This window comes from Mus pahari, chromosome 14 (genome assembly GCF_900095145.1).
Source record: "Mus pahari chromosome 14, PAHARI_EIJ_v1.1, whole genome shotgun sequence".
In the NCBI taxonomy this organism is placed as follows: Eukaryota; Metazoa; Chordata; class Mammalia; order Rodentia; family Muridae; genus Mus; species Mus pahari.
In genome coordinates this window covers 85674037-85700461 of record NC_034603.1, presented here as the reverse complement: position 1 = coordinate 85700461, position 26425 = coordinate 85674037, and the positions used below count along the sequence as shown (strand labels likewise).

Here is a 26425-nt window from a genome sequence, read left to right as displayed (position 1 = left end):
CTGCTCCTCCTCCTGCTCCTGCTCCTGCTCCTGCTCCTCCTTCTGCTCCTGCTCCTCCTGCTCCTCCTGCTCCTCCTCCTCCTGCTCCTGCTCCTCCTCCTGCTCCTGCTCCTGCTCCTGCTCCTCCTGCTCCTCCTGCTCCTCCTGCTCCTGCTTCTGCTCCTCCTGCTCCTGCTCCTGCTCCTCCTCCTCCTGCTCCTGTTCCTGTCCCTGCTCCTCCTCCTCCTTCTCCTCTTCCTCCTGCTCCTGCTTCTGCTTCTGCTTTTTTCCTCTTCTTCTTCCTCTTCTTCTCTTCACTCTTTTCCTTTTTTCCTCTTTTCCTGCCCTCTTCTTTTCTGTGCACCCATTTTGAAGCCCTGGCTGGTGTGCCTCACCCCCACTGCACTCCCCCCGCCCCCGCTCTCTTTGCTTTTCTTGTTACTGAGCCTCTCCAGCCACCTCCAGCACCCACTTTCTCTGTTCTCTTTCTCCCCTCTTCTGTGCTCATTTTCTCTCTGCTTCTTCTCTACACTCTCCTCTGCTCCTAGAAGATTCCCACCCTGCCTCATCATCATCATCCTGCGGTAGCCAGCCTCCCTATATCTGACCCACACATCTACCAGGTGGTTACTGTAGGCTTCTGTTGGGAGAAGACTGTGCACCAAACCTGACGAGACCAGATCTGATGTGTTTTGTCATCTGTGCGGCTGGGTCCTGGGCCCTGGAAGAGGAACAGGTCCAGCTCTGGAAAGGCAGGTGGACATGAATCTTGAACAGGAGACTGAACTGTGATTGCAGTAGGGCCCAACCTACCTGCAGGTAGTGAGATACCCTCCAGGTGCAGCAGAGCTGAGGCCTGTAACCACTTGAGAGCAACTCCTGGCCCCTAGGTGAGCCTTTGCATCCCCACAGCCTTAGGGTCTCTGGACAGCTCAGAGAATAGACCAAAGAAAGGGTAGAGAAAAGTCCCAAGGGACGCCATTGCCATGGTCAGTGTTCTACATCGAGTTATGTCCACTCCAGGTCTTCAGGTCTAGTTTGGAATAAACAGTATCCAGCTGCCCTTCCTGGAGTCACAGACACAGTGCAACACCAGAAACTAGTCCCCATGGCAACATGTATCTTCCCGCTCCATCTTAACTGTGAAGACCTGGTTAGAAGAGAGAGGGAGTCAGCCAATGGTTTCTTGCCTGCTGGGGCATCTGTGTGTCTCTAGCCTCTGAGATAGAATCTTACATCCTCTTCCCAGAGAGCTGTGAAACTCAGATTTACTGTCTGCTGCCCTAGACCACAGCTGTGCTCAACTCAAGCCTCCTTCCCCATCCAGACTTGCACTAGGTGACTCAGGGTGCCACCTAATGTGGCAGTGGCAAGTGTGGCTAATGACTTATGGTGAATCTGATCCCAGCACATTTGTCTAAGCTAGCAGTGGGAATACAGGAGGATGAACAGGAGGAAGTGTACTTGATATGGTTTCTGCCAGTCTCTTGACAACTTGAGAAGGGAAGAGGGCTGCCTCACCACATGCCTGCAGCCAGAGTGCCCCAGAAGAAGGACCCACAGCGTCTCCCCAAGAGCTGGCACCACAGTGGATTCCTAGTAATTGCCAGACCTCACAGTGTCTTTCCTAAACACTCAGTAGCAGCGTGTCAGGCCTTTGTTTCCTTCTCTGGAAAGCAAGGATGCTGACCCATGAAGGACAGGTACTCCAGATCCGGTGACGTCACCTTTGCCCACATGCATCCAGACGTCTGTCTGTCCCCTCAGCAAAGCCAGCTGAGTTGAACCTAAGTCAGTGATCATCCCTGCCTGCAAGGAGACTCGGGCTGGTGGGGAGGAGAGCAGAGAGGCACAGGTATGCCTAGAGCAGCTGGGATGCTGAGGAGCAGCTGAAGAGACAGTGGGATCACTGTGTTGTGGCATCTTGGAGCAAGGTGCTTCAGGAAGTCTCTATGGGTTCAGGAAGCTCAGAGCTGAGGCCCCCAGCCTTCAGAGGCAGCCGTGGGGGAGGGGAGCATCTCAGTGGGATACATTGTCTGTCTCTTTGTTACAGGTGGACAAGTGAGTCTGCGGTTCTGAGATACACTTTTATATGCCCAAATATTACCTGTGCTTCATTGAGCCAAGCCCTGTACTAAAGAGGATGTGTGTGTGTGTGTGTGTGTGTGTATGAGTACATGAGTGTGTGAGAGTGTGTGTGTGTGTGTGTGTGTGTGTGTGTGTGTGTGTGCTCTTCTGCATTTCCCTTATCCCCTGGTGTAGATTGGTGTGTGGGATGCTCAACTGTTGCACTAATGGGACCCAAAAGAAAATAAGCAACAGAAACAGATGTGAGGGGCTGAGGAGTCAGTAGCCTTGCCAGTGACCCTTCGGAGTTGAGGATGACTGAGGTGCCACTTCTGCGACTTCCTTCATCTTAGTGGGGACACTGTGCACTGACACATGATGTGCGCAAAGCTCCATGCCCAGTGTTGGGAGGGGCCCTGAGGACAGCGCTCAGAAACAACTGCCTTAAAGGAGCATGGTAGAAGGCTCATCAGCAAGATGAAGCATAGTGGGATTGGCTCATGTTACCCATCAAGACCCTATCCCTTGGGTGTCTCGCTCCCCCATCCCTAAATAAAGGAGGTAGGTCAGTGCTACCCACCTGCGTATGTCAGGTCAGCAGGGAGAGCTTGTCCCACCAAGCCACAGCATGTCAGAAGAAGGTGACTAAGAAGGCCAAGTATTGCAGAGGGGGTTAATGGCTCAGTGTCAGGGCTGGGAAGACGGCTCGGTAAATAAAAGCGCTTGCCATGCTGACGACTTGAGTTCAGATCCCAGAACCCTCCCAAGAGCTAGCAGGGTAGCATGTATATCCATAATCTCAGTGTGTCCCTAAGGAGCTATGGGAACCTCATGGAAGCTCCCAGAACATGCCAGCATGCCTGACATGGGGAGGAGAGTCACTCTCAAAATCAAGGACCAATGCCTGATGGTTGCCCTCTGACCTCCACACTCGTGCCGTGCCATGGGACATGCACACTCGCAAACAAGAACAAGTGTGGACACACATAAGTATGTCAAACGAAGCAGGCCCTTCTTCCACCTAGACAGTAAAGTGTATCTGGTTGCCCGTGACAGGTAAGGAATCTAGCAGAGGCTAGCCCACAGAAATATAGTGCCAAGCAATAGCTAACTTTAAGTTTTCTAGTACCCATGTACAAAAAAAGCCATTCTTAACCCAACATCTCCCAGCTCTTCTGGCCCAGCACGAGGAGGCAAGGCTCCTCACAGTAGCTCCCCTGTGAGAACTTCCACCCTTGGGCTTGTATTCAGCCATTGAAACCTGGCGTTAACTTTACACAGAGATCATTTCCACCTGAATGGGCCGCGCTCTGAGAGCGCAGCTATTCTGTGGGTCTCGTGGTTAACCTACAAGGCAAATCTAGAATCTTCTGGATAGTGAAACTACAATAGAATGTGGTCTGTAGGCCAGGTGGATCCTTGGGGGTCCCCAGACATTTCATGCCAGAGTTACCATGCAGTGGGGGCCTGATGGGCCATGCTGCTAAAGAGCCTAGGGGCTCTGAGATTCTCCCGTGGCTGTCTGTCTCAGACCAGTCTGAGCTAGTTTTGCTGACAGCTCCCTGTGACAGCCTGTGGCTGTGTTTCCACTCTCCCCTATGGGAAAATAAGGCATTGCATGATGGTTTGTAGGGAAATACCCATTTAGTTAGGTGACAGAGAAATGCTGTTCATCCCCTTAATGTCTGTATTTGGTAAACAAAAGGTTGGCTGCTCTACTTGGCCTCATACCCCACCCTTTTTAAAAATAAATTTCACTAATTAATACACTTCAAGGTCTGGACATGCGTTCTAACAATGGGCTCCAAGGGCAACTCCATCCTTGTCTGTGGTCATGGACCAAGCTACTGTAAAGAGCCCCGTGTTGGCTTGCACGCTGTCTGCAGAGCCTCCTGGACCTGCCCCAGAGCCACTGCAAAGATCACGAGTAGCCAAGCCCTTTGTAGAAAAAAAAAATTCTCAGATGAGCATAGTGCCTCACACCTTCAGTCTCAGCACTTGGGAAGCTGAGGCAGGGGGATCACTGTGGGTTTGAGACCAACCTCTGGCAATAGAGTAAAACGGGAAGCTGAGGCAGGGGGATCACTGTGGGTTTGAGACCAACCTCTGGCAATAGAGTAAAACGGGAAGCTGAGGCAGGGGGATCACTGTGGGTTTGAGACCAACCTCTGGCAATAGAGTAAAACAAACAAACAAAAAAAGAGTCTGCCAACCCTGACTTGATGGTTTCTCTAAGAGCCACATTGAGAGAGAGGGGGGGAGGGGGAGAGAGAGAGAGAGAGAGAGAGAGAGAGAGAGAGAGAGAGAGAGAGAGAGAGTCCAGTGACGTACGTTCTCTTGATGTATTTCCTTCAGCCGGATCCTGGTCCTGGTACTGCAGCAGAGTCAATATAAACGTGGTTGAAACATTTAGCATTCTCCTTCCACACTCAGCCTTTCAAATCCACGGTGTATTCTCCACTCACAGCCTGTCTCAGATCCAACCAACCACATGTCCAATGCTCAGCAGCAGCCACATGAGGCTGGTGGCTGCCACCAAGATGGCTCAGAATAGCAGGATAAGCTCTACCATCCACAGGGATCCAAGGAGACATCTGAGAATGTGTTCTGCCCCGGCTGTCGAAGGGACACCGTCTGTGGCTGTGCTGTCCCAGAGAGAGGGAGCAACTTCTGTAGAAAAAAGCCCACCCAGTTCCGTGAGTGACCCTGGAGTTCCTGGAAGCCTGAGATCATGGAAGGACCCGCTGCTGACTAGAGTGGTTTTGGAGTCTAGGCTAAGAGCTTGTGCCATAGGGAGGCACAGAGAGCCTTTGGACGGGGATGCCAGGATCGGAGCCACAGCTAGGGGTTATTAGGATTTTATATTAGAAAGGGACTGGAAAGCTAAACCAGGGGTCAGCAGGACAAAGGCTTAAACTGAGTCCTAAGGCTTGATCCAGCAGACAGGACAGTAGGGGACAGGGCACATGTACTTGGAATGTGTAGCAGGTGACCTGTGAAGAGGTGGATGTGGAATGGTCAGTCCCTCATGATGGTACTGACACATGATGCATGGGTACTCCATCATGGTACCAGGCTGGGCTGTGGATGCACAAGTCACGACCTCTTCCCCCAGCCACTTCCTCCACCTTCTTTAGCCTGTTTGGCTGGAGCAGAGCAAGTGCCTGGCCAGCTGTGAACAAGAGTGTGCCCTTCTGGAAGAAGCTTCAAGTCTTTACCTACTATTCTCTATGGACATCCGTCTTGGACCCGTGTGACCCTCCTGGGCCTCCCTCTGTCCGTCATTCCTTTAAGACCAGTGTGCTCCAGTGAGTAAGGAAGCCAGGCAAAAGAAAGCCAGCACTCGGCTCTCTTGCTCTTAGGGATCTAGTGACACCCATCCCCATGTCCCAGCCCCAGTACCCCAACTCACTCTCACTGACTGCTGTCCAGGAGGTACATGGACAGGAGCTCGGGCCAGGGGGCAGGTAGACTCCCCATGACACCTCCTGGATACAGAGAAGTCACAGATAGAGCTGTCAGCCCTGCAACCCTGGGAAGGCCTCTAGGATCAAAAAAACCCCAGACAGCAACAAGGTAGAGCAGGGATGACCAGTAGGGTGCTGGGCAGGGCTGTCTGTGGTATGGCAGGGGCATAACCTGCTTTGCAGTAGAAAATAGCGTTCTCGCTGAACCATCTCATCTGCCTCCTTGTGGCTGTGCCCGCCGCTCTGCGGGGACGCCCACACCTGACTGAGTCTTTGCAGGCTTTCCTCTTGCTTAGGTTTTGTAGGTTTGTCACTGTGTTTATGGATATCCAACAGTACGGTTAACTTACTGGCTTAGCCCCGGCCTCTTGAAAGGGGGGACGGAGAACTGCGTGTCTTTTTATTCACTGCTCTTCTCCCAGGGCCTTGGATGGTGCCTGGCTGTGTGGTTAGTGGGGCAGCGGTGACTCCATCAACATAGGCCGAGAGACAGACAGACAGACAGACAGATTTTCCATATTCCCTGATACCCACTCCATGTACACAGGGGAATCCAAGTTCTTTTACACAACCCAGGAAGCAGGACAGAAACCCCAGAGCTGGACAAGAACATACACTGCCACACATGGGTGCCTGGAAGCTGCGGGGTGAAGAAGTGTGTGTGTGTGTGTGTGTGTGTGTGTGTGTGTGTGTGTGTGTGTGTGTAGTGCAGTGGTCTGTGTGTGTGCATGTGCGTGATAGCTCTGTACCTGAAGCCACCATTGCATGGATAAGGATATAGAAAGCAGCTGGTCAGCATGGGTGAAAGGTCAGGACAGGTTTGTTGTGTGTGTGTGTGTGTTTTTTTTTTTTTCACGATCCCATTGAGACTCCAGGCTCAATGGATGGAGGCATCCTACTGGGCGAACGATAAGCTTAGTTCTCTCCCCCATCCTCCTCTCCTTCCCTTTTGATAATTTATACCTGTGGGTTTTTTTATTGGGAAATAACTCACATATTATAAAACGCACCCATATGCAGCATACAGTTTGGTAGCGTTCAGCTGTGCAGCCGTCCTTACTGTCTGATTACTAAACGTCTTCAACAGCACAACTGCCAGTAGCCACAGTTCTCACCCTGAAGCCCCTACCCACTACTCTGCCCAGCAGCTGTACCTGTTCTTCATGGGTCTAATAAATCGAGTCATCTTATGGGGCCTTCTTTCCTATGCCGTTTGGAATGCTGCAGTGGGTGACCCCTCCCTCAGAGAGAGCCTGCAGGCCAGGGAGCCAGCGAGGCTTCTCCATTCTGATCTGTGTGTGCTCTCTGTACTTGGATGGTTCTCAGATGGGCGTTGAGGAGAGATTTTCTGGCCCTTCTTGCACACAATGGCCAAGTGAGGCTGGGGAGGGAAAGAGTCTGGCTTTATGAAGACCCTTCCCCGACCTGGCGTCTTTATTGCTAGGCCGTGTTTGGTCCTCACCCCTGCTTGGAGCATGTGAAAGGAAAATCCCAGATGGCAAGCTGATTGTGGCTGGCCAACGAGCATGTGTCCTGGGTCCAAGCAGAAGAGGGTACTCACCCTGACATCTACAGTCCAGGCCAGCGACTGCTGCCTCTGTCCTTTAACAGAGCCCTGTTGCTCCTCAGAGACCCAGACCCATGAACAGAGCTTTGCTGCAGGTGCAGAGCCAGGCCTGTGTGGCCTTTGGGAAGGTACCTTGGCCCAGTGGACTGATGAGTGGGTGTGCACCTACGGTGGCTCTGTCTGAACCACGGCTACAAAGCTGTCTGAAAAGAGAACCAGATCAAGCCTCGGGGTGCCATCATTTCAGCCCAGAGGTGTTTGCATAGCCCATCTAGGCTCTGAGCCTTGGGATGTGTGAGCCTCACAGGACAGAGCAAGCTGGGAGGTAAGCTAGCTGATGGGCTGTGATCTACAGAAGCCAGTTGGCTTAGGAGGCCATGGGCTTAGAGCCTACCAGGCCATCTTTCCTGTCCGTGTCCTAGAATCCCAGGGTAGAGTCTTCCTACTTAAAGTGACCAAAGCCCTCTGTCCATAGCCAGGACCCTGTGAGTGTCCTCAGTCCACTGTGGCGCGGTGGAGAGAGGGAGGCCTAGCACCCTGGTCCTGTAGGCCCCCTTCCTGCTCAGCAGTCCCAAGCCTTCACCATGTATTTGAGTTTCCTTCTGGGAGCAAGACCACCTCCTTGTTGGTAGTGTAAGGATAAAGGGCAGAGCTGCCAAGCTGGACAGACCTTACCTTCTCCTCATCTTAAGCTCCAACTTTGTTAAATGAAGAGAAATAAATCACAAAAACTGGGTCATGGGATGTGCGATTTGTCTTAACTCTTTCCATTTAGCAAATTAACAGTTGAGACTCAACACTCAGGCAGAAGCAATGGTCTTAATTTGAAAGCAGAAGTAGACGCTAGAAGGCCAGGGTCACATGCCCCATACCTTGGACAGCTCCTATTCCCAGTACCCCGCCCTCCTTCAGATGAAGCAGAAGGAAGGACCCGTTGATTGTCAAGAGTCTCATCCTGTCCCTCTGTCTTCCTGGGAAGTCCCTGGAGCCCTTCGTGAGGTCTGAATATCATCCTGAGAAGCCACAGCTGCCCCGAACAGCTTCCCGTGGTCCCTCGCTCGGCCATCTAGGTTCCTAGGGAAGCCTGGACCCTGGTGGTGCTGGGCCTGAAGAGGCTGCAGAGCTGGTGTACAGGACTAGGCTCAGAAACCGAGAGGAGTTGGTGAAACTACAAGGTCCCCTCCCTTTCAGGCAGACCCCAATCTGGGCTGTGAGCCTCTTGGGGGAAATGGTGAAGAGGAGAGAGGAGAGAGATTCTGGAGAATTCTGTAATCCTTTCTCCTCTGTAAGCTGGGCTTGGAGCCTTTCCTGTGCACAGGCTGGCCACACAGTTCTGTGACCACAGACCTGAGGGATGACAAAACGCGACTCCAGAGACGGATGCAGACATCAGAAAGAAGGAGAGTCAGAGAACGCACCTCTCCTAAGACTGAATTTTGTGCTGTATGCCTGACCTCAAATCTGCACTCAAGTGGGGCCGGTCCCTGAGGCTGTCTGAACTGGAGGAAGAGCTGAATGCGGACCTTTCCCTTTTCTCTCTGCAGCAGCTACATATTGAGATGTAACTCTTGTTATAAAGTTCACCCGCTGGGAGGTGTCAAATCCATTGACAAGAAATTAGTCAAGTTGAACCTCTGCCCCTGCAAACCTGTTTGTGGAACAATTTTCACCCCCAAAAGTTTCTTGCTCCTTCTCTTGCCTTGGGTCTCCCAAGTCCAGCATGACGTTCATTCACCAGCTCTGGTCTGGGGTAGCCCAGGCTCCCCTCCAGCCGGCAGTAACGGTTGAGCCTGCGCTTCCTCCTGCCCCTTGCACACATGGCATGGGTGTGGCATGATTTAGCAGACATCAGTACTGGGGTGCTCAGCCTTTATCTGGCCCAAGCCTCTGCCCTCTCTGGGGACCCCCTGACTTCCTTCTTGCCCCCTTCCCCAGCTGACTCCCTGTGGGTGGCCGCCCTTCATCCCTGGCTTAGAGCTAAGCCTACTTAATTCTTTTGATCTTGGTTTAGAAACCAAACCCTCCAGCCATTCCTGTTGCTGCTCTGCTGGGCTCTGCCTGCCTGAGTCAGAACACCCCCACACCCCCACACCCCCACACCCCCACCCCTGGCTGCCAGCAGCTGTTATGGGCTCCCCTGGCACCTGCTCTGACCTCCTTTCCTGAGTGCTGACCCTTCCGTGGGCCTGCCTCGGTACTCCCAGAGAAGGCCTGGCAGGGGCAGGAACCCCAAGAATTCAGAAGAGAGGCCCTTTCCCCAACATCTGCTTAGAGCTGGGTCTTCTGCATCCTGCCTGAGGCCAAGATTTACTGTGCCCATGCCCTGTGAGCAACTAGAAGCCCAAGAGAGAGCAAAGCTTCAGTTGGCATGCATCGGGCACACCTGGGTTCATTTCATTCCTCTTCCTGGGGCCTCAGTTTCCCTGTCTGAAAACCTAGGGCCTGTGCCGCAGCCCTCTGCCAGTGAGAGAGGAGAACCTAACACATGGAGGTCCTCAGCAGGTCTGACCCCTGCCTCATTACCAGCCCCACAGCAGGCAAAAACCTTCCTCTCTTGGACAAGCAGCCCTTGAAGTATTGGCCTCTATTGTAACTAATTGCACAGGGTGCCTTGTGAGGCCCTCCTCTGGCCTCACCCCAACTTATAGCGGCGGGTTGGCTGATAAAGGGAGCCTCAACGAAGCCCATTCCCCTTGCTCAGCCTAAGGGAGGGAGACTTATAGGGGAAACAGAAGGAACCCATGGGGCCACCTGGGAGACACACACACACACACACACACACTCCCGTAGAAGCTGACAGCCAATGCAGACAGCCCCCCTAGAGACGTTCCAGGTGGGAACTGGAACTCCAATGTGGAACTTCGCCCCAATAATCTGCCGCGACCTAACTCTGGAAGCCTGCAGAACCTGGGGAACAGGACAGATCCTGTACACAAGCCTCCTGTCCCTTGAGCAGGATTCAGCAGCCCTGAACCTGAGGAGGCAGGATCCCACTCTGAAAGCCGGAACCCCTCGGGTGGTGGGGAGGGACAGGAGGCAGGAAGGCAGAAAAATGGAGGTAGTGTGAAAATGGATACAGAAGGGCTTCCTTATGCCTCCTGGGAAAGGGGCTTGGAAGACTCTGGAACCTGCTTCAGTGGGTCTCCTGCCAGCTCCCCCGAGAGGGAGGACACCCACATTTACCAACCCCTTTCCACCCTTTCCTGGAGTTCAGTCTAAAGTGAGAACTGAAGGATTTGGGAGACAGACGATTCATTCCTGAGTTTCTGTGTGTGGGGGCCCTTAATTAGACCTAATTAGACTAATTAACTTTTAAATGAGAAACTTGGAGTTTTCCGCCTCTCTCCCTCTCTTTCCATTGCTTTCTTTCTACTCCCCTTTTGGAAAATGAAACAGGAATAAATGTTTAGATGGCTCGCTCTAGCCTGGGCGGTAGAAACTGGTGGGAGAGAATGTGGACCAGACTCCTCCTTGCTGGCTTCTCTGATCCGCTCCATTTCTGCTGGCTGGCTCTGGGCGCCTCTTTCCTGGAACGAGGGTGTGGCCCTGTCTTCATTCTGCAGGCTCCGTTCCTGGGTTCGTTTTGTTCCTGGCACTCAGGGTAGAGATATATGCGTGTGATGCTGGGTCCCTTGGGTGATTCTGGCACATAGAGAAGTTCTGGGTGAAACCTCCTCATTTCCCTTCCTCAGTCTCTCTGTTCCCTGTGCCTTCTGATGCTAGACCTCCGAGGTTCTCCCCAATAATCATCCAAGAACACCAGAAAACAGCTAGGAGTCTTCTGGGTAAGGCTCAGAGGCCTCCTAGAGCCTCCGTCTGCCAAGGGCTAACTGCTGTCCCTTGCCTTCCCGTATCCCTTGTCACACACACACACACACACACACACACACACACACACACACACACACACACACATCTCTACTCCCCTTTTGGAAAGGCAGTAGCAGTAGTGCCTTGCCTCTAGTGTCTGGCTTCCCACCAAGAACCTGTAGTACTGCTTTTGTTGACCAAGTTAGCTCTCCACACCAGCACCCAAGGCCCCCCATTCTGCAGGAGCACCTACTAAGACAGCAGAGATGGGTGCTGCCAAGTGTAGAAGCCTCAAAAACCTGGTGTGTAGGCCCTACAGCCTTGGTCTTGATCCTTGACAACTGTCTGGGGGGTGTTTGAAAGCTAGACTGAAGTCCCCAAGATTCTGCTGGGTCTCTTCTCACTGCCCTGGTTTGCCTCGGGCTCTTAGAGCTTCCAGAACCTTCCTGACCTGTTCTGTCCCTCTCTCCATCCCCAGTTTCAGACACCTCCTCCCATTTCACGCTTTCCAGAACCTTGACACAGAATGAGTCCTGGTGCCAAGGCCTACCTGCAGATTCTGTATCGATTTCCCCGCTGTCTCCGTTGACGCTGCCGAGCGGAGGCAGCCCTACCAGCTGAGGAGAGCAGGAAGCCTCTTCTGCTGACTTTCCAGAATGTACTGTATGCTTAGGCCTCAGGACAGGGGGCCCCTGCTTGCTCGCCTCGGAGCAAGCCGTTTATGTTTGCGCGGCTCAGCAGAAAGGCAGGGGAAGACCCAGGAGGAGTGGATCCCACCAGCCTTGTCTGGACACCATCTGGCCCAGAGATGCCCAGGGCACCGGAAGCCAGAAGCTCAGCAAGGGTCCTGTTCTGCATCTGGTCCTCTCGACAGAGGCAGGAGCTGGGCGAGGAGCTGGCAGGCAGGGGCCTGGTCAGGGGGCCTTTCTTAGAGTTCTCCCCACCTAGGTAGTGTGGATCCCAGTCCTACACGGAGATTGAATAGCTAGCTGGGTCTCGATGGCCTCCTTGTCTGCTCAAAGCTGCCCTCTAGCATTCAGATCAAAATGGTGGCATTTCTGCGTGACAAAATGGAGCTTAGAAAGGACCCTAACAGCTCTATTTCCCAGCCTAGGACCCGCTTGGCCTAGGCGCATATCCCTCAAGCCTCATGTCCCCCAAGACTCATAGTTCCCCCAGGTTAGACATCCACACTTCCTATGTTGACCCTCCAACTCCCCACCATCCCACCCTGACACCACCCAGAGTCCTCCAGCCTCCGTGGTTCACCGTGCCAGGACAGGGCAAGACCGGGTCTCCCGGTGGGATTGCAAGGTTAGCAGTGCCCCGGGATGCTCCAGGTGAGATGAGAAAAGGAGACACCCAGAGCATGCTGGGAAAGATCTACCTCACTCTTCCTCCGCCAAAGCCTCAGTGTCTGGGAAACCTGCAGCTTCGGCAGCGTCAGGGAGCTCTCAAGGTGATGTCCCTCTCAAGGTGGCACCCCAGGGATGCTGTGGAGAATAACGCCACTGGAGAGAAAAGTAGGCAGTTGGCTTTTTCCACCCAGCCACCTGCATTTCCCCAACAGGCCTGGGTTCTGCTTTCCTGCCAGGCCCCAGCCAACCTGTCCCCTCCTCCTCCTCCTCATCCTCATCCTCCTCCTCCTCCTCCACCTGCTACCCCCAGCCCCGCCCCCAGCCCTACTCTCCCCTCCCCCCACCCTCACCACCCAGCAACACCCGAGGGCTTTGTTAGCACAACTCGGTTCAAATGTCTGATTAGTCCTTAGGAGATCGCAGGGTCAATTTTCTACAGCTCCTTCCTCTCCATTTAACTAATTTAACTGCACGATTGTTACAAATTTCATTTTATTATAGCCCGCTTCTCAGTCCAATTGAATTACTAAAATCTCATTTTCTCAGAAGTGCTGAATATGTAATTAGAGGAAAAATTATGCTCCTGCCTGCCTATTAGGCTGGTTCACACATGTGTGCATGTGACACGTGTGAGTCACCGTGAGGTGGGCTTGGCCAGAGGCGGGCCGGAGCCCAGTACGTCCCCAGCAGGGGCAGACACGTGGAGGTCAGCACCACGTAGGATGGGGTGCCGGGCTGTGTGGAAGGGACCCTGCGAGCGCAGGCAGCCTGTGATTGCAGGAGAGGAAAACCACATTAACTCCAGATTACGAATTAAACAATATCTGTGGGCCATTGTAATTAAGGGGAAATTCAATTCCCTTCTAATGCCCCATTATGTCTGGCTCGGCAAGGTAAGCTTGGGCTAAGCGGCCCCTTTAGTGGGAGGAGAGGTCACAGAGAGAGCTTTAGCCACAGATCTGCCCCCTTCATGGTTCCTGGATCCCAGCAGGGATGAGGTAGGAGGGAGTGAAGTGTTCTGATCTATGGATTTCTAAGGATTCCATCTTAGCCACTTCCAGGAGGATCCTTCTGTGGTCCCACAGGAATCTTCCACAGCTGCAGGGTTAGGGTTAGGGTTAGGGTTAGGGTTAGGGTTAGGGTTAGGGTTAGGGTTAGCAGACACCCCTGGTCCACCCAGAGTATGGGCGTGGCTTAGTGAGGACTGCCAATGGGGAGAGCAAGGAGGACTTTAGCTATCAGCTGCAGGAAAGGGGCCTTCGGGCGCCTCGATGGTGCTACATTATAGGGGGATACACCATATGAGGTCACATCAAGTGCTGACGCAGTTCCCCAGGAGGGTCTGATGGGACATGTGTCATGCTGAAGCCATGAGGTCTCTCTAGGCTTGTGGCTCCCCAGGCAGGGTGTTGACACACCAGTCAGGTACAGGTTTCCCCCTCTGTCACCCCCCTCTCTCAACCTGCTCTGTGGGCTCTGGGAACACCTGGGTGTCTTGCCTCTGTGGTCTGCTTCTGCTGGTCGCTTTCCTCTGCATTCCTTGGGTAGCTCCTAAGCATTCTGGGAATGCCTGGCTAGGGTGACCTCATTATAGCTAGACTGTGTTCTCTGACCCACCCCAGCCTCAGCTCACTGCAGAGGGCCTCGTGCTTCTAACCTGTAGATTCCAAGAGAGACAGCTTACTGGTCAAGTATGCCCTGCCCTCAAGATACTATAAAAAGGATGGGAGAGGTGTGGGCCCTCTCAATTGCTCTGGAATCTTCCTCAGAGAGATTTCTGACCCAAGGGTCTGCTGGAGAAGTTACAGGTGGGCTGGATGGGGGCGGGGTCCTTGGTTGCCCTGACCTGGTCTCAAAGTCAGTGCAGGAGGTGACCCAAAGCAGGTAGGACAGCTGTAGCCTTGACACACTGCCCTTTATCCCTGGGTACCGTGAGAGCCACCCCGAAAACCACAGCTGCTTCCCAGGTGTGGGTCTGGTGAGAATTCCCGAGGCTTCAAGCAGAGACACCATCACCCAAGCACCAGTTGTGGGGGATGGGGCATGAGGAGACAGATGCCTTCTCCATTTCTCTGCCTCAGGGAGAAGCTCCCTTCTCCATCATGCCCTTGGGCATCCTGTCAGCTCTTCTTTGGGTGTGAGGGGGTGTGGTGGCTGGGAGTGTGTAGCCATGGAGATGACAGACAGTTCATGTGTGGGGTGAATGGGAACGCAATCCAAACACTACATGCATGGGCATGAGTGTGCCCCTAGGTGATGCCTGGTGGCCTGGGCACAGCTCCTGTCTTCACATCTGTGTCTCTGTAACCCCAGCCAAGCTTCAAGCGCACGGAGGCAGCGAAGGTCTCATCTAACCCTCTCCTTGTCTGTCTGTCCTCTTCTTCCTCATGGTGCCTGGGCAATCTCTTAGGTTCACGTAGCAATGTCAGGACTGTACGCCCATGAGCTGAGCTGAGGGTCTGACAGTGAGCAGACCAGCCCCAGTGCAGCCCACCCCATCTCTCCTTTGTCACTCCTGACCACCATGTCTGTCTTTCTGTTAGTTCTGGGGGGTCAGGACAGGGAGGGGGCAACCTGGTGATGCTTCATCCCATCTGCCTCTGCCTCTTGATCAGCAGAAGTTCAGGCACCCCAGCTTGGCTTCCCCAGTCCTGTGCTCTCTGCTGTCTGTCAGGCTGTCTAGCAAAGTCATCTACATCCCAGCCCCCTAAACCCTACCAGACTCCCACCTCCAAGAGAGATGTGACCTCAGTTATGTTGCCTTTAGCTGCAGATGGCCTCTGGTTTGGCCATGAGTATGTGGTGAGCACCTTAGCATGTAGCTACACACACACACACACACACACACACACACACCACTGCACACTGTGCACCCCACACTGCTCTCCTTCTTCTCTTACCCGCTCCAGTCACATATCAGCCTAGCACATAGCGGCCCATGGTCTCCAAGCCAGTGCCCTTAGTCTGATGCTTCCAGCATCTCATGGGTAACAGGGAGTGGATATACAGGGCTTTGGAAGCTGAGCTTGTTGGGTGGAATTACTGTCAGCCTTAACATTAGAGAAGGGAAGACCCAGGGGCCTTTGCCTGAACTAGCTCAGCATGGGTTCCGTTTTCCCGAAGTAAGCTCTCCCGTGGAGTATGGAGTCTGTGACTGCTCTCTGAGAAATTCTGGCTGCCCCGTTGGTCTGCATCGGTGTGTGGGGGCTCGTGGTCAGCAATGCCGGCTGCTGCTGGCCGAGGAATCATTTCACTTTCCTGTCTCCCTGCCAGTCTCACTGGAATACTGCTTGCTTCTGTGAGCTCAGGCCTCAACTCTCACTAGAAGCCTTCACCCTGGGGTATATCTCACTGCAGAGGTCCAGGCAAATTCACCAGGCCCAAGAGCACCGGAGCCTGTTCACAGCCTCTGTAAATAGGAAGATGGAGAGAGACACCTCTCTCTCTCTCTCTCTCTCTCTCTCTCTCTCTCTCTCTCTCTCCCCCCCCATTGTCAGCACTGTTTACAGAGTGTTTGCCTCAGAAGCCTGGCTGACCACCCCAGGGGCCCAACAGAGTCCCCGTGGCACCAGTCGGGCTTGCCAGTGGCTGCCAGGTCCCCAGCAGTTCCTAAGTGGTTCCATGAACAGTACACCTACTCTAAAAGTCCCTACCCCTGCCCCGCCTCAGGGCTTTTTATTCATTTATAGCTAATTTTTCCTGCCAGAAAACAGTGGCCCCGAGCTTGGCTGCCCGCCTCGGCTGACCTCACTCAGACATTTACACCAGGCTATCTCTTCCTTCATCTCGATGTCCTCTCTACTGGGGTTCCGGCTGGGTGTGCTTGCATCTGCGTGCTCGCATCCGCGTGCTCACATCCGTGTGAGAGCTGAGCTCGGACCGTGTCTGAAGGCTTCTGCTGTGTGAGGAAGGGGAACGAGAGAGGAGACGGGGAACAGCCTGCTCACGTTCCCCATGCTGGCTGTTTCACCTGCCCTCCGTGCAGACTGGAAGGGGACATGGGGACATCCCCTTGTCACGTTGGGGGGGGGGGTGGAATGGAGGTGCAGGATGCAGGTCTGCCTAGATCAGGAAACAGATGTGAGCTGTCCTGGTTCTTGGGGTGGGAGGCCAAGTTGGGTGCAGACAGCATCCTGACGAATCTCCTCCCTGTTCCCTGGAAGGCTGTCTGTGAGCATCAGTACTCCCTGCTTTTCTGTTCTATATATGACCTATGGTCCACATGCGTGTGTGCAGCCAGGGGAAGCCTTCAGGTGTGTTCTCTCTCTCTCTCTCTCTCTCTCTCTCTCTCTCTCTCTCTCTCTCTCTTATCCCTTTGACCCAGGGTCTCTCATAGGGTTGCTCACCTTTTCAGCCATGCTAACCAGCAGCAAGCTCTCAGGATGTCTGATCACACACACACACACACACACACACACACACACACCCCAAATTGCTGGGGTCACAAGCATGCACAAGTGTGCTCAGGTTTTTTACACGAGTGCTAAGAATTCAAACTCAGGTCCTCATTACCCACTGAGCTGCCCCCCACCACCACCCCAGCCTCTTTCTTTCGTCTTCTCATAGGACAGACAGACAGGATAAATAAGGGTCACCAGAGTGGCCTCAGTTTGACCTGGTGACCTATGAAAGACCTAACGTGCTGGGTTTTGGACCTCAGCACACACTTCTGTGGGGCCCAGCTCAGCAGAGGTGGCTCTTCCACCTCATCTGGATGAAACCACCCCCATCTCCTGTCTCGCCAGTTTTCATAGACAACAATAAATATAAAAGTTGTCTGGCTGCTTCATGTCATCCTGCCGCCGTGTAAGGTGCCAAGCCAGTCACACCCAGCTGCCTCTGACTTTCAGGGATAGAGCATAATATGGGCCTAGGAAGAACCACACTCCGCCATTCTCTGGGAGACGGTCTCATACAGAGTTACTTCCTTGGGCTGGGAGATGGGCCAGCTCAAGCTCAGAGGGCTCAGCTCAAAGGTGCTTAGGAGCCCTGGCCCCGCAGAGCCTCACTCCAACCCTCCCTATGTGCCAAGCCCCTGTGTGCTGCCAAGTTTCACTGTCTGGGTCAGATTCCGAATCCTCTATCCACAGAAGCCTGAGACATCCTACTTGGCCCCATGAGAGGACTGTTACAGTCAGTGTTTGTGGGAAGGGTGAACAGAGAGCAGTAGGAGCTAGTGGCCCCTGCCTAGAGTCGTAGGGCTGGCAGCAGGGGGTGGACATCAGCTGGGCAAGCATCAGCAGGAAGGCCATTAGCCAGGAGCCACTTGGCGTCTGTGCCGCAGGGGGCAGCTGCAGACTGGGCAGTGCCCGGGTGCTGATGGTGTCGGGTTTGCCAGACCAGGAAGGCACAAAGTGTGGGGACAGACAGACCAGGCTGAGAGGAACAGAGTAGGAACGGAAAGCCAGGCTGGCACACGTTTGCACGAGGCTCCCGGGGTCCCTCCTGCCCCCTCTTTGCCCTCCCTGACCCACATGGGAGGAAGAGAGAGGGGCTTCTATCCTTGCCAAGGAGACTGTAAACCTGACAGTGTGGCTCTGTGGTTTGCCAGAGATGAAGTTCATGCTCACCCAGTGGCCACAGTAGAGCAGATGCAGCCAGCCAAGGGCACAGAGTCCCTGCTCCCTCCAAAGTGCCCTGCATTCTCAGGACTCCACAGAAGGCCCGGTGCCCATCCGCAGAAGCCGCAGGGATCTCCACAAGCAGGGTGAGGCCTGGTGCCTAGCTCGGGGTTGACAGGACAGTTCCCTACTGGCTTGCATAGTGTATGGCTTCAAAGCCATCCACTCTTTGACGCACCACCTCAGCAAGGCTGCTGCCGCGGGAGACAGTCTAGACCACACATGAGGCTGTATACGCTGCTGTGTTACCATAAAACTTTATTTACACAAATAAGTCTGGCCTCCTCTGAGATTGCTTGGCTGCTGGAGTTGACCAGAGTCCTTAACCATGCCCAGCTGGAGAAGTGAAGGACCCTGGGTTGCCGTGGGAATCTGGTCACCTGCCCAGCAGCCCAGGGGAAAGCTGGGAGACTTGAGGGGCAATGGGGAGCCTGTAGCAGGGCATTTCTTCTAGTGTGGGGCTTAGGGACCTCACTGTTGACAAGGTGGGTTCACCAATGTAGCAAATGAAGTAACTAATAATTAAGGTGACTTTAGTGATGCCCCCAAACAGGAACCCTGGCCTGACCTCTAGTGTCAGGGACTCAAATACAATTTATCTCACTGATGGCCTCTCTGTACCCCAGACCCCCAGGAAGAGTCCAACAAAAGGGGCCTCCTATGAAGTGTCCCATAACTCCCCGTATTCTCAGCCCTTAGGTCAGAGGCCAAGGCTATCCCTGAGTGGGGGACTCACCCTCTGAGTGAAGCAAGCCCAGGAAGTCCAGGCCAGATTCACCTTTGGAGCCTCTAGACAGTTCCTGCTGGAAATCCCCCTGGGGCCCGGCTGCTCTGTTCCTGCAGCTGCTGAATCTGCACCAAGACCTTGGTCTGAAACCTGAGTGCCGTGGCTGGCCCTGAAGAGAAGCAAGCAGGCAGGAGGTAGGGACAACTCTATCCTATCTACAGGGATGGTATGAGATGTCCAGGAAGCCTGTGTGCAGGGACAGCAGGGTGGGTAGCCTTTTGCCCGGTTCTGGAGCCTTCAGGGGTCCTATGACCCACCTGCCACCAGGAGTCCCCTATCCTGAAGCTGGCCATGTCTCCTCATCTTGTGCCCACTCTGTTCAGACTGTTGGATGCCCTCTGTCCTTGCTCCTAAGAGTCATGGCCCTCCTTTCTACGTGCCCCATCTTCATCCTAAGTGTCCCCTGCCCTGAGCTCTGGCCCTCCTGGTCTCTCTGCCTCTGTGGTACAACATTATCATTCCATAATACTCTGAAATATACATGGACTTGGCTGAATGCAGACAAAATTGCACCATTTACTGCATGAATATTTCATGCTGGCTTCGCTCCGAGGTATCCGTCTGATGGAGTGGAGACTGCTGCCCTCCCTGCCCACTGGCTTCCTGCCCAGCAGCCGGCAGTGCCGAGCCCTTTTGCTAGCTAAGGCTGTCCAAGGAGAGGGGGAAGGAGACACGTGTTGAGAGGTTTAAGGGCCCTTTGAGGTTAGGGGCAGGTGTGAGGTGGACTCTGGGCTACTCTCTAGCAGCACCCACCCACCCACCCCACACACACACACTTGGTGGACTGAGTGATCAGAAAATTGTCTTTCTGGGTAGAGAACAAGGGTAGGGAACACAGGGTCCTAGCTTGCTGCTTCCCATAAATCCCAAGCAGGAACCCCTCCTGTGTAAGGCGTCTCTAAGAAGAGATATCCACTGCCTGACTTTCGAGCCCTTCAGATGCCTGACATTGCACCAGCATCTTTCCCTGAACTTAAGGCCTCCAAAGGTGAGGGAATCCTAGGGCCAGGGGGACACTGGGAGTATTCAAGAGAACTGGGAACGTGATAGAGACAGTGGCCCACCTGCACATGTGCCAGTGTATGCATCAGCATAGTGTTCATGCTTGCTCAAGGGAACCCCCCTGACCACTGTCCGGGAGGATGCAGTAGCTAGAACAGGTGGGTCGACAAGTGCCAGGGATCCCGAGGACCCCGGTGCAGCCTGCCTATGCCACTGCAGTCTCCCAGCCTCGTGGGGACAGGCAGGGTGAGCTCATGCAGGAGAGACACAGGGTTAGCCTCGGTCAGAACCCTGCAGTGAGACAGCATCCTCTCCTGCAGACTCTAGGCCAGACCTCGGCAGCCGAGCCTCAAGCCCTTCGAAGCAGGCTGTTGACTTTCCCTATCCATCCGTCTCGCTGCCCTCCTGTTTATTGACTATCTGCTACATTCCAGGCATTGTGGTGTGCAGGGGAGAAGAGAAACATGTCCACCACATCCTGGGACACGGGGATAAGAAAACTAAGATGTTTACTGGTTAGCTTCAGCAAAAAGATACAGGGGCTGCAGATAATGCTGGCTTCAGACAGGGATCTTGGAGGACACCTCTGAGGGGACTGTGTGTGTGTGTGTGTGTGTGTGTGTGTGTGTGTGTGTGTGTAAGAGAGAGAGAGAGAGAGAAAGAGAGGTGGTGTATGTGTGTGCATGTGTGGTATGTGTCGTATGCATGCATGTGTGTATGGTATGTGTGTGTCATATGCATGTGTATATGTATGTGATATGTATGTGGTGTGTGTGTATGGGGGTGTATATGGAGTGTATGTATGTGTATATGGGGTGTGTATGGGATGTGTGTGTGTGTGTATGAGGTGTATGTGTATGGGGCATGTGTGTATGTATGGGGTGTGTATGTGTGTATGTATGGGGTATGTATGTGTGTATGGTGTGTGTGGTTTGTGTGTGTGTGTGTGTGTGTGTGTGTGTGTGTGTGTGTGTGTGTGTTATACACACAGGTATGTGCCCCTGTGTTTGGGTTCTATCACTCTCCACACTATTCCCTGAGGTACGGTCTCCCCCTGAACCTCCAGCTAGGCTGGAAGCCAGCAAACCTCCAATCCTGCCGTCTCTGCCATTCCTCACCCCTCCCAGAGCTGTACCACAGACCCATATCTGCCTTTCATGTGGTTTTCAGGTACTCAGCTAGTCCAGGAGACTTTCTTCCCAACTGAGCTGTCTCCTGGGGGAACTCTCAGACAGGACCTTGTGGAAAGACAGGGAGCCATGCAGCAGGCATGGGGAGTAGCACATATAACCGCTTAAGGCAGATAGAACTGGGCCCGGTGACCTGGGCAGCACTGAGGACAGAGAGAGAGATGTGACCAGAAGGACAGGGCCTGGAGTGAGAATGATCACAAGGAAGCTTAGGTAGAACAGATCCTGTCTACGTGTGTTTCGACCCATCTTCCTGGCTGCTGAGCTCAGAGCCATGGCCAACCTGGACTTTCCAGGATAGCTGAGGTCAGCTGCTGTCATTGAAACATGAAGTGGCTGTTGTGTGCAGATATGCAGCCTGGGGTCCAGCCTGGGCAAGGGTGCAGCCAGAGGGGAGCTAGGCTGCAGCAACAGGTAACACCCTGCACCCAAGGCAAGTGAAAATGTCTGAACCAAGGTGTGAGGTAGAGCCTGGGTGCTGGAGTCTGGACTATGGGGTTGCATGAGCTTCCTTTTCTTTCCTGGTTGATTCTCCTGTGTGTAGACTGTCTGTAGCGAGTCAGGGTTGGGGGTGAAGGGAAAAGCAGAAAGCTAGAGCAGGCCTAGTGCCACAGACCTGTCAGCCTAGCTCTAGGTGGCTCCTAGGTGGCTGAGGCAGAAGGACCGCAAATTCAAGGCCAGAATGGACAACTCACTGAGAGCCCATCTCAAAATAAAAACTTAAACACCGGGGAGGGGCGGGTATGGAGCTAGGATTCAGAGGCACAGTGCTAGTAAGTGCAAGGCTGGGAGTTCAATCCCCTGGAGAGACAGCAGGAAGTCAGAGAGGCAGAAGTGTGGAAGGAAGAAGAGTTTGCGGGGCACGCACACTGGGTAGGAAATGTGGGAGCCAGACATTCTGACTGCTGGGCATCTGGGACAACTCTCTTGACTTCTATGGGCTTTGAAGTAGAGTCAGCTTCCAAGGACCCGTGTACACAGCCATTGGTGCGAAAATCCCCAACATGGACGCTCACCTCTCTGGCTCTAGCTGTCCTCCCACCCAGACCCCTACAACCCAGGATTTTGATCTACAGTCTGCATAGTGGAAGACCCATAGGACAGAGAGAGGCAGGGCCAGACCCAGTCATGTAAAAGGCAAGGCTCTTAAGATGGCAGCAGTGGACAGAGCTCCCCCCCCCCCCGCTCTGCAGAAGGAAAGCCATCGTGTAGGAGCCCAGACACCTGCAGGCCCCTCCTGACCCAGCTCCAGGGAAGCACTGCTGGAGTGCCAACCCAGCTATGGTGAAGAAAAGGAAGAGAGGCCCTGGTGTGGGAGCAGCCCAAGCCTCTGGGTGGCAGCTAGCTGCAGGCTGTGCTCCCATCTCCATCCCTGGCTCCCATCTCCATCCCTGGCTCCTGTCATCACACGCTGCTGTTTCTGCCACGCCCTCTGTAGCATCAACCTGTCCATCCTTCTGTATGCCCCCTCTCCACCTGCCTCTTTGGTCCCTCAGCCTCTCCCAGCTTACTGATGTCTGTCCCACTGTGCAGAGTGCAGAGGACACACACCCTCAGCGGCTGATGACACAAGCAGGGGAGAGGTGCTCACAGAAGGGACACGCTCCCCGTTAGTTCATCCCACACCTAGCTAGAAGGGTCTCCTGACCTTGGCCTCCCTAGAAAAGCTACTCCCTGCTACAGTGGCCAGCCAGCCTGCTTCTGCAGCTCTTGCAGCTTCTTTCTCCTCAGTGGCTGCCTGGTGCAACACTTTGATTTATCTGAAAGGCCGCACCATGTTTGCTGAACTGTATCAGTGTTCCTGCGTGTCACAATGTAGCAAGCTGGGCTTAGCTTCACAATGTAGCAAGCTGGACTTAGCTTCTGGCCTTGCAAAGATGGCGCCCTCTGGAGTCCACCCACCTCCAATCCTTCTACTCTGGACTCTTGCCCATCAGGCTATCTGAGGTGGGCTGCCCTGGATTTGGGACAGTCTTCAGGTCCCCAGTGTCCCTGTCTCTCCTGACTCTCCATCTCTCTCTGTCTCCCTGTGGAATGGAGGGGAAACTATGAAGACCCCCACCCACCAAACGCTTCTTTTTATTTCCCCTTCCACAGTCTCTCTGAGCCCAATGGATGATGGAGCCTTCCTGCTTGTGCATCTTACCCCAGCCTCTAACCATAGCTTTCCTGGACCTGCACACTGGGTGGCTATTCCAGGAGACACTGGGCCTTTTTGTTCTCCCTGGGGTCTGTCTTATCCACCTGCACCCTGTACAGTTCTCCCTCCCAGGGTGGAGGCCGAGTAGCAGCCAGAGTCAGGTGCCTGGTGTAAATGCAGTCTGGAGGTCAAATCTAGAATCTATACCAAGAACCGTGGGCATCGTTCTAAGAGTCCAGGTAGCCTGACCTGCCAAGAGTCTTTCAGCACCAGACGGCAGCTAGGGCAGCCCGGTGCTGTGAGATAGGAGCAACCCTGGTTTCCCTGCCTCACAGGGGCAGATCCCAAGATTCCACTAGAAGTGCGTGGTTCTTGGAGGCGCCTCGGGGACCACAGGTGATGTCCTCTCTGGTGCCGTCCTCTTTCTCAGAGTTGAGGGGCCCTACCCACCTCCACTTGGAGACTGGAGGCTGACTGCAGATGCAGGACAAGGTGGATTGCCAGGGAGAAAGGAATGTGGAGAGACCTTACACTGTCAGGCTTGCCAGAAATGGCTAAGTCATCGGCATCCCTGGCAACCCTGTTAATATCCCTGGTCCTCAGAGCTGGCCGGGCCGCCTGGAAGGGACAGTCACTTGACCACCTCTCGTACTGAGAAATAGGAACACCGGTACCAGAGTGCTGCAGGGGTACGGAAGGACAGTCATTTGGGCTGGAGAAAGGGTGCGGACACAACTGCCATGAAGCCTGGCTTTCTTGGGACGCAGGGGATGGGGTATAGCCATACTGTTTCTATTGCCTGGGCTACACCAGCTTCTCCCCTCCCCACTCACCTGCTCAAGGCCTCCATCTGACCACCGTAGCCCCAGAGGAACTCAGTCCTCTCTCTCCTCTTGGATTTCTTCCCAGGCTTCTTCATATCCTGCCCCAGGTCTCAGTCAGAGTCTCTGGTACCTAGGGGACACAGCCATCCCCTTCACCCCTTGATGCAGACCTGTATATAGACAGATACTTGATACAGATCTGGCCCTGGTAGGCCCACCCTGAACACCAGCCAGTACCTCATGCCTGTGGGAAGGTAATGTGGGGCAGCTGTATTCCACTGTGAGCCACCACTATCAGACATCTGCCTCTATTGTGACCAGAAGTGCCAACCTGGTTACCTTCTCCCAAGGACTCCTCTTCCAGGAGACCCTTCTGGATTTCTCCACTAAATCTACCTTATGTATCCTAGCACTTAACCTGAGCCCAGGTAGGCTCAGAGAGTCCATGATGCCCGTCCCTGGACCCCAGAGAGGATGCTATGCCCACCTCTATCCTGCCCCCTGCTTGTATACCACACCTGAGGTATGACTACCTACCATCCTGCCCCAATCTCCAGGGGCTGTAGACCTCAGCCCGAGTCAGAGGTCAGGGTCTGGTGCAGTAGAAGAAAGCTTGAAGAGGATTGGGTGACTACACAGTTCACCCCTAGTCTTCCAGAGTACCTAGCTCCCCTCCTCCAATGGTCGGCTCCGGAGTCAGCCTAAGGGAGGAATTTTCCACAGATGTCCCAAGCCATGTTTCCCAGTGGCACGCCTCACTGCTCAAAGCACTTCCATGAAGCTAGCCAAAGTCTCGCCTGCTGTTAACTAAGTCCCTGCCCTAGCCTCCAGTCCCCCTTCTCCCCTTGGGACGAGGAAAGCCACGAGGAGGCGTTGACAGGGGGAGAGGCTGGCCCAGGGAGGGGGCTTCCTCTCCTTCGCCCTGCAGGAGCATGCGTCCCAGATCCCTGCAGCTGCACTGTGCCAGAGAAGGGTCATGAGACAGTAATTCCCATGCTCTACTAATCCCCAGATGAATGCCCGCCCAGCACCTTCCCGGAGCTGGCTAATTTGGATACACCATCTCCAATGTAACCAGGCAATAAGACAGCCCACACGTTTTTCCCCCCCGCAGCTGACTGATATGGATTCCTGGGGGGGGGGGGGGTCTCACCATCTTGAGCTTCAGGATGCCCTGGCATTGTATGGTGGCAGCCCCAGAGCCAGGGTTTGGATCTGCATAATTGAAGCCCCACAGGGCAAGGCAGTTTTATTGTTGGTTTTTTCTGAATGGATTTCCTTTCTTTTTTTTTTAAAATTTTATTTTATGTATATTAGTACTGTAGCTGTCCTGATGGTTGTGAGCCATCATGTGGTTGCTGAGAATTTGAATTCGGGACTTCTGCTTGCTCTGGTCGACCCCGCTCACTCCGACCCTGCTCGCTCTGGCCTGAAGATTTATTTATTATTATATCTAAGTACACTGTAGCTGTCTTCAGACGCACCANAAGAGGGCGTCAGATCTCATTATGGATGGTTGTGAGCCACCATGTGGTTGCTGGGATTTGAACTCAGGCCCTTTGGAAGAGTAGTCAGTTCTCTTAACCTCTGAGTCATCTCTCCAGCCCCTGAATGGATTTCTTGTCCAGCCCTCTGAAGTCTCTATAGAAGGCCCAGATTCCCCGCCCCGACCTGTGATGCTTTCGGTAGCCCACTGAGTCCAGAAGGCTGGTCTCAGCCTTTCCAGTCTCAGGGCTCTGGCCTTCCTGGGCCCCTGGAGCCTGAGGGAGCCTGGTGAGGAAGGGTATCTCTCACCTCTGCTGTCCCCGAAATCTGGGCTGGGGACAGAGCCTTCTGACCGGCTCATCTGCTTAGTGAACACCTCCCCAAGATCTCCCCCCGCCTCCGAGGTTGGATCTCATTCAGTGTCATAATCAGTCACCTGTAGGGAGACCCCATTATCAGCTTTGGTTTAGAGTCAAAAGGTCAAAGTCAGAGATGCTGTCAGCCTGCGGGCTCTTAGGGGCACGAGGGCTGACAGGCCTGACAGGGCCGAGGCAGGATCTGAGCCCTCCTCTTGGCTGTGGGGCCAATGGTGTTCCATTATACCCTCTCTTCAGCTGCCATCTGTGCCATAGCAGCAGGGGTGCAGGGCAGCATGAGCTCCTAGGATCAGCTAGTGTGGAACCACCCAAGGACAAGAGATCCTGGAGTACAAGCGGCAGGGCTCAGGGAGAATCACCAGAAGCTCAGGAGACACAGCAACTCCAAGCATGACACGGCAGGGAGTGTTAGCCAGCACCACCCCAAACCGCAGAGGCTCCCCTAATGCCTGCAGGCACCTGCCAGGCACCTGTCTCTTGGTTCTGCAGGGCGAGTCTGGGCACAGCCTGGCGGAAGGAGAGGCAGTGGAACACAGAGCAGTCTGGCTCCCTCCCCATGTTCTGGTTGGGTATATTGGTCATGTCACATCTTGGGTGAACCCAGAGCCCCAGCCATACAGGACACACCTGCCCCACAGCTGCTCGCCCACCAGGTCCACTCTCCACCGCGACCTCAGACGGTGCTCGCGGGGCTGCGCCACAGCGGCAGCGGCTGCTTTGTATGGATGGTGCGGCATTTTGGGTAATGAAA

General features: G+C 54.1%; 1 protein-coding gene across 11 annotated transcripts in view; it reads left to right on the top strand.

The window, feature by feature from the left end:
* Rbfox3 (RNA binding fox-1 homolog 3) overlaps positions 1-26425 on the top strand; it is a 425904-nt gene that overhangs the window by 350908 nt on the left and 48571 nt on the right. Inside the window, exon 1 of one of the 11 annotated variants that reach the window (XM_029545669.1) lies at positions 18608-18790. The exons of the other annotated variants lie outside the window; for them this stretch is intronic. The gene's annotated coding sequence lies outside the window, so the exon portion shown is untranslated. Of the gene's footprint in view, positions 1-18607; positions 18791-26425 lie in introns of those variants that run through there. 11 annotated transcript variants of the gene reach the window in all.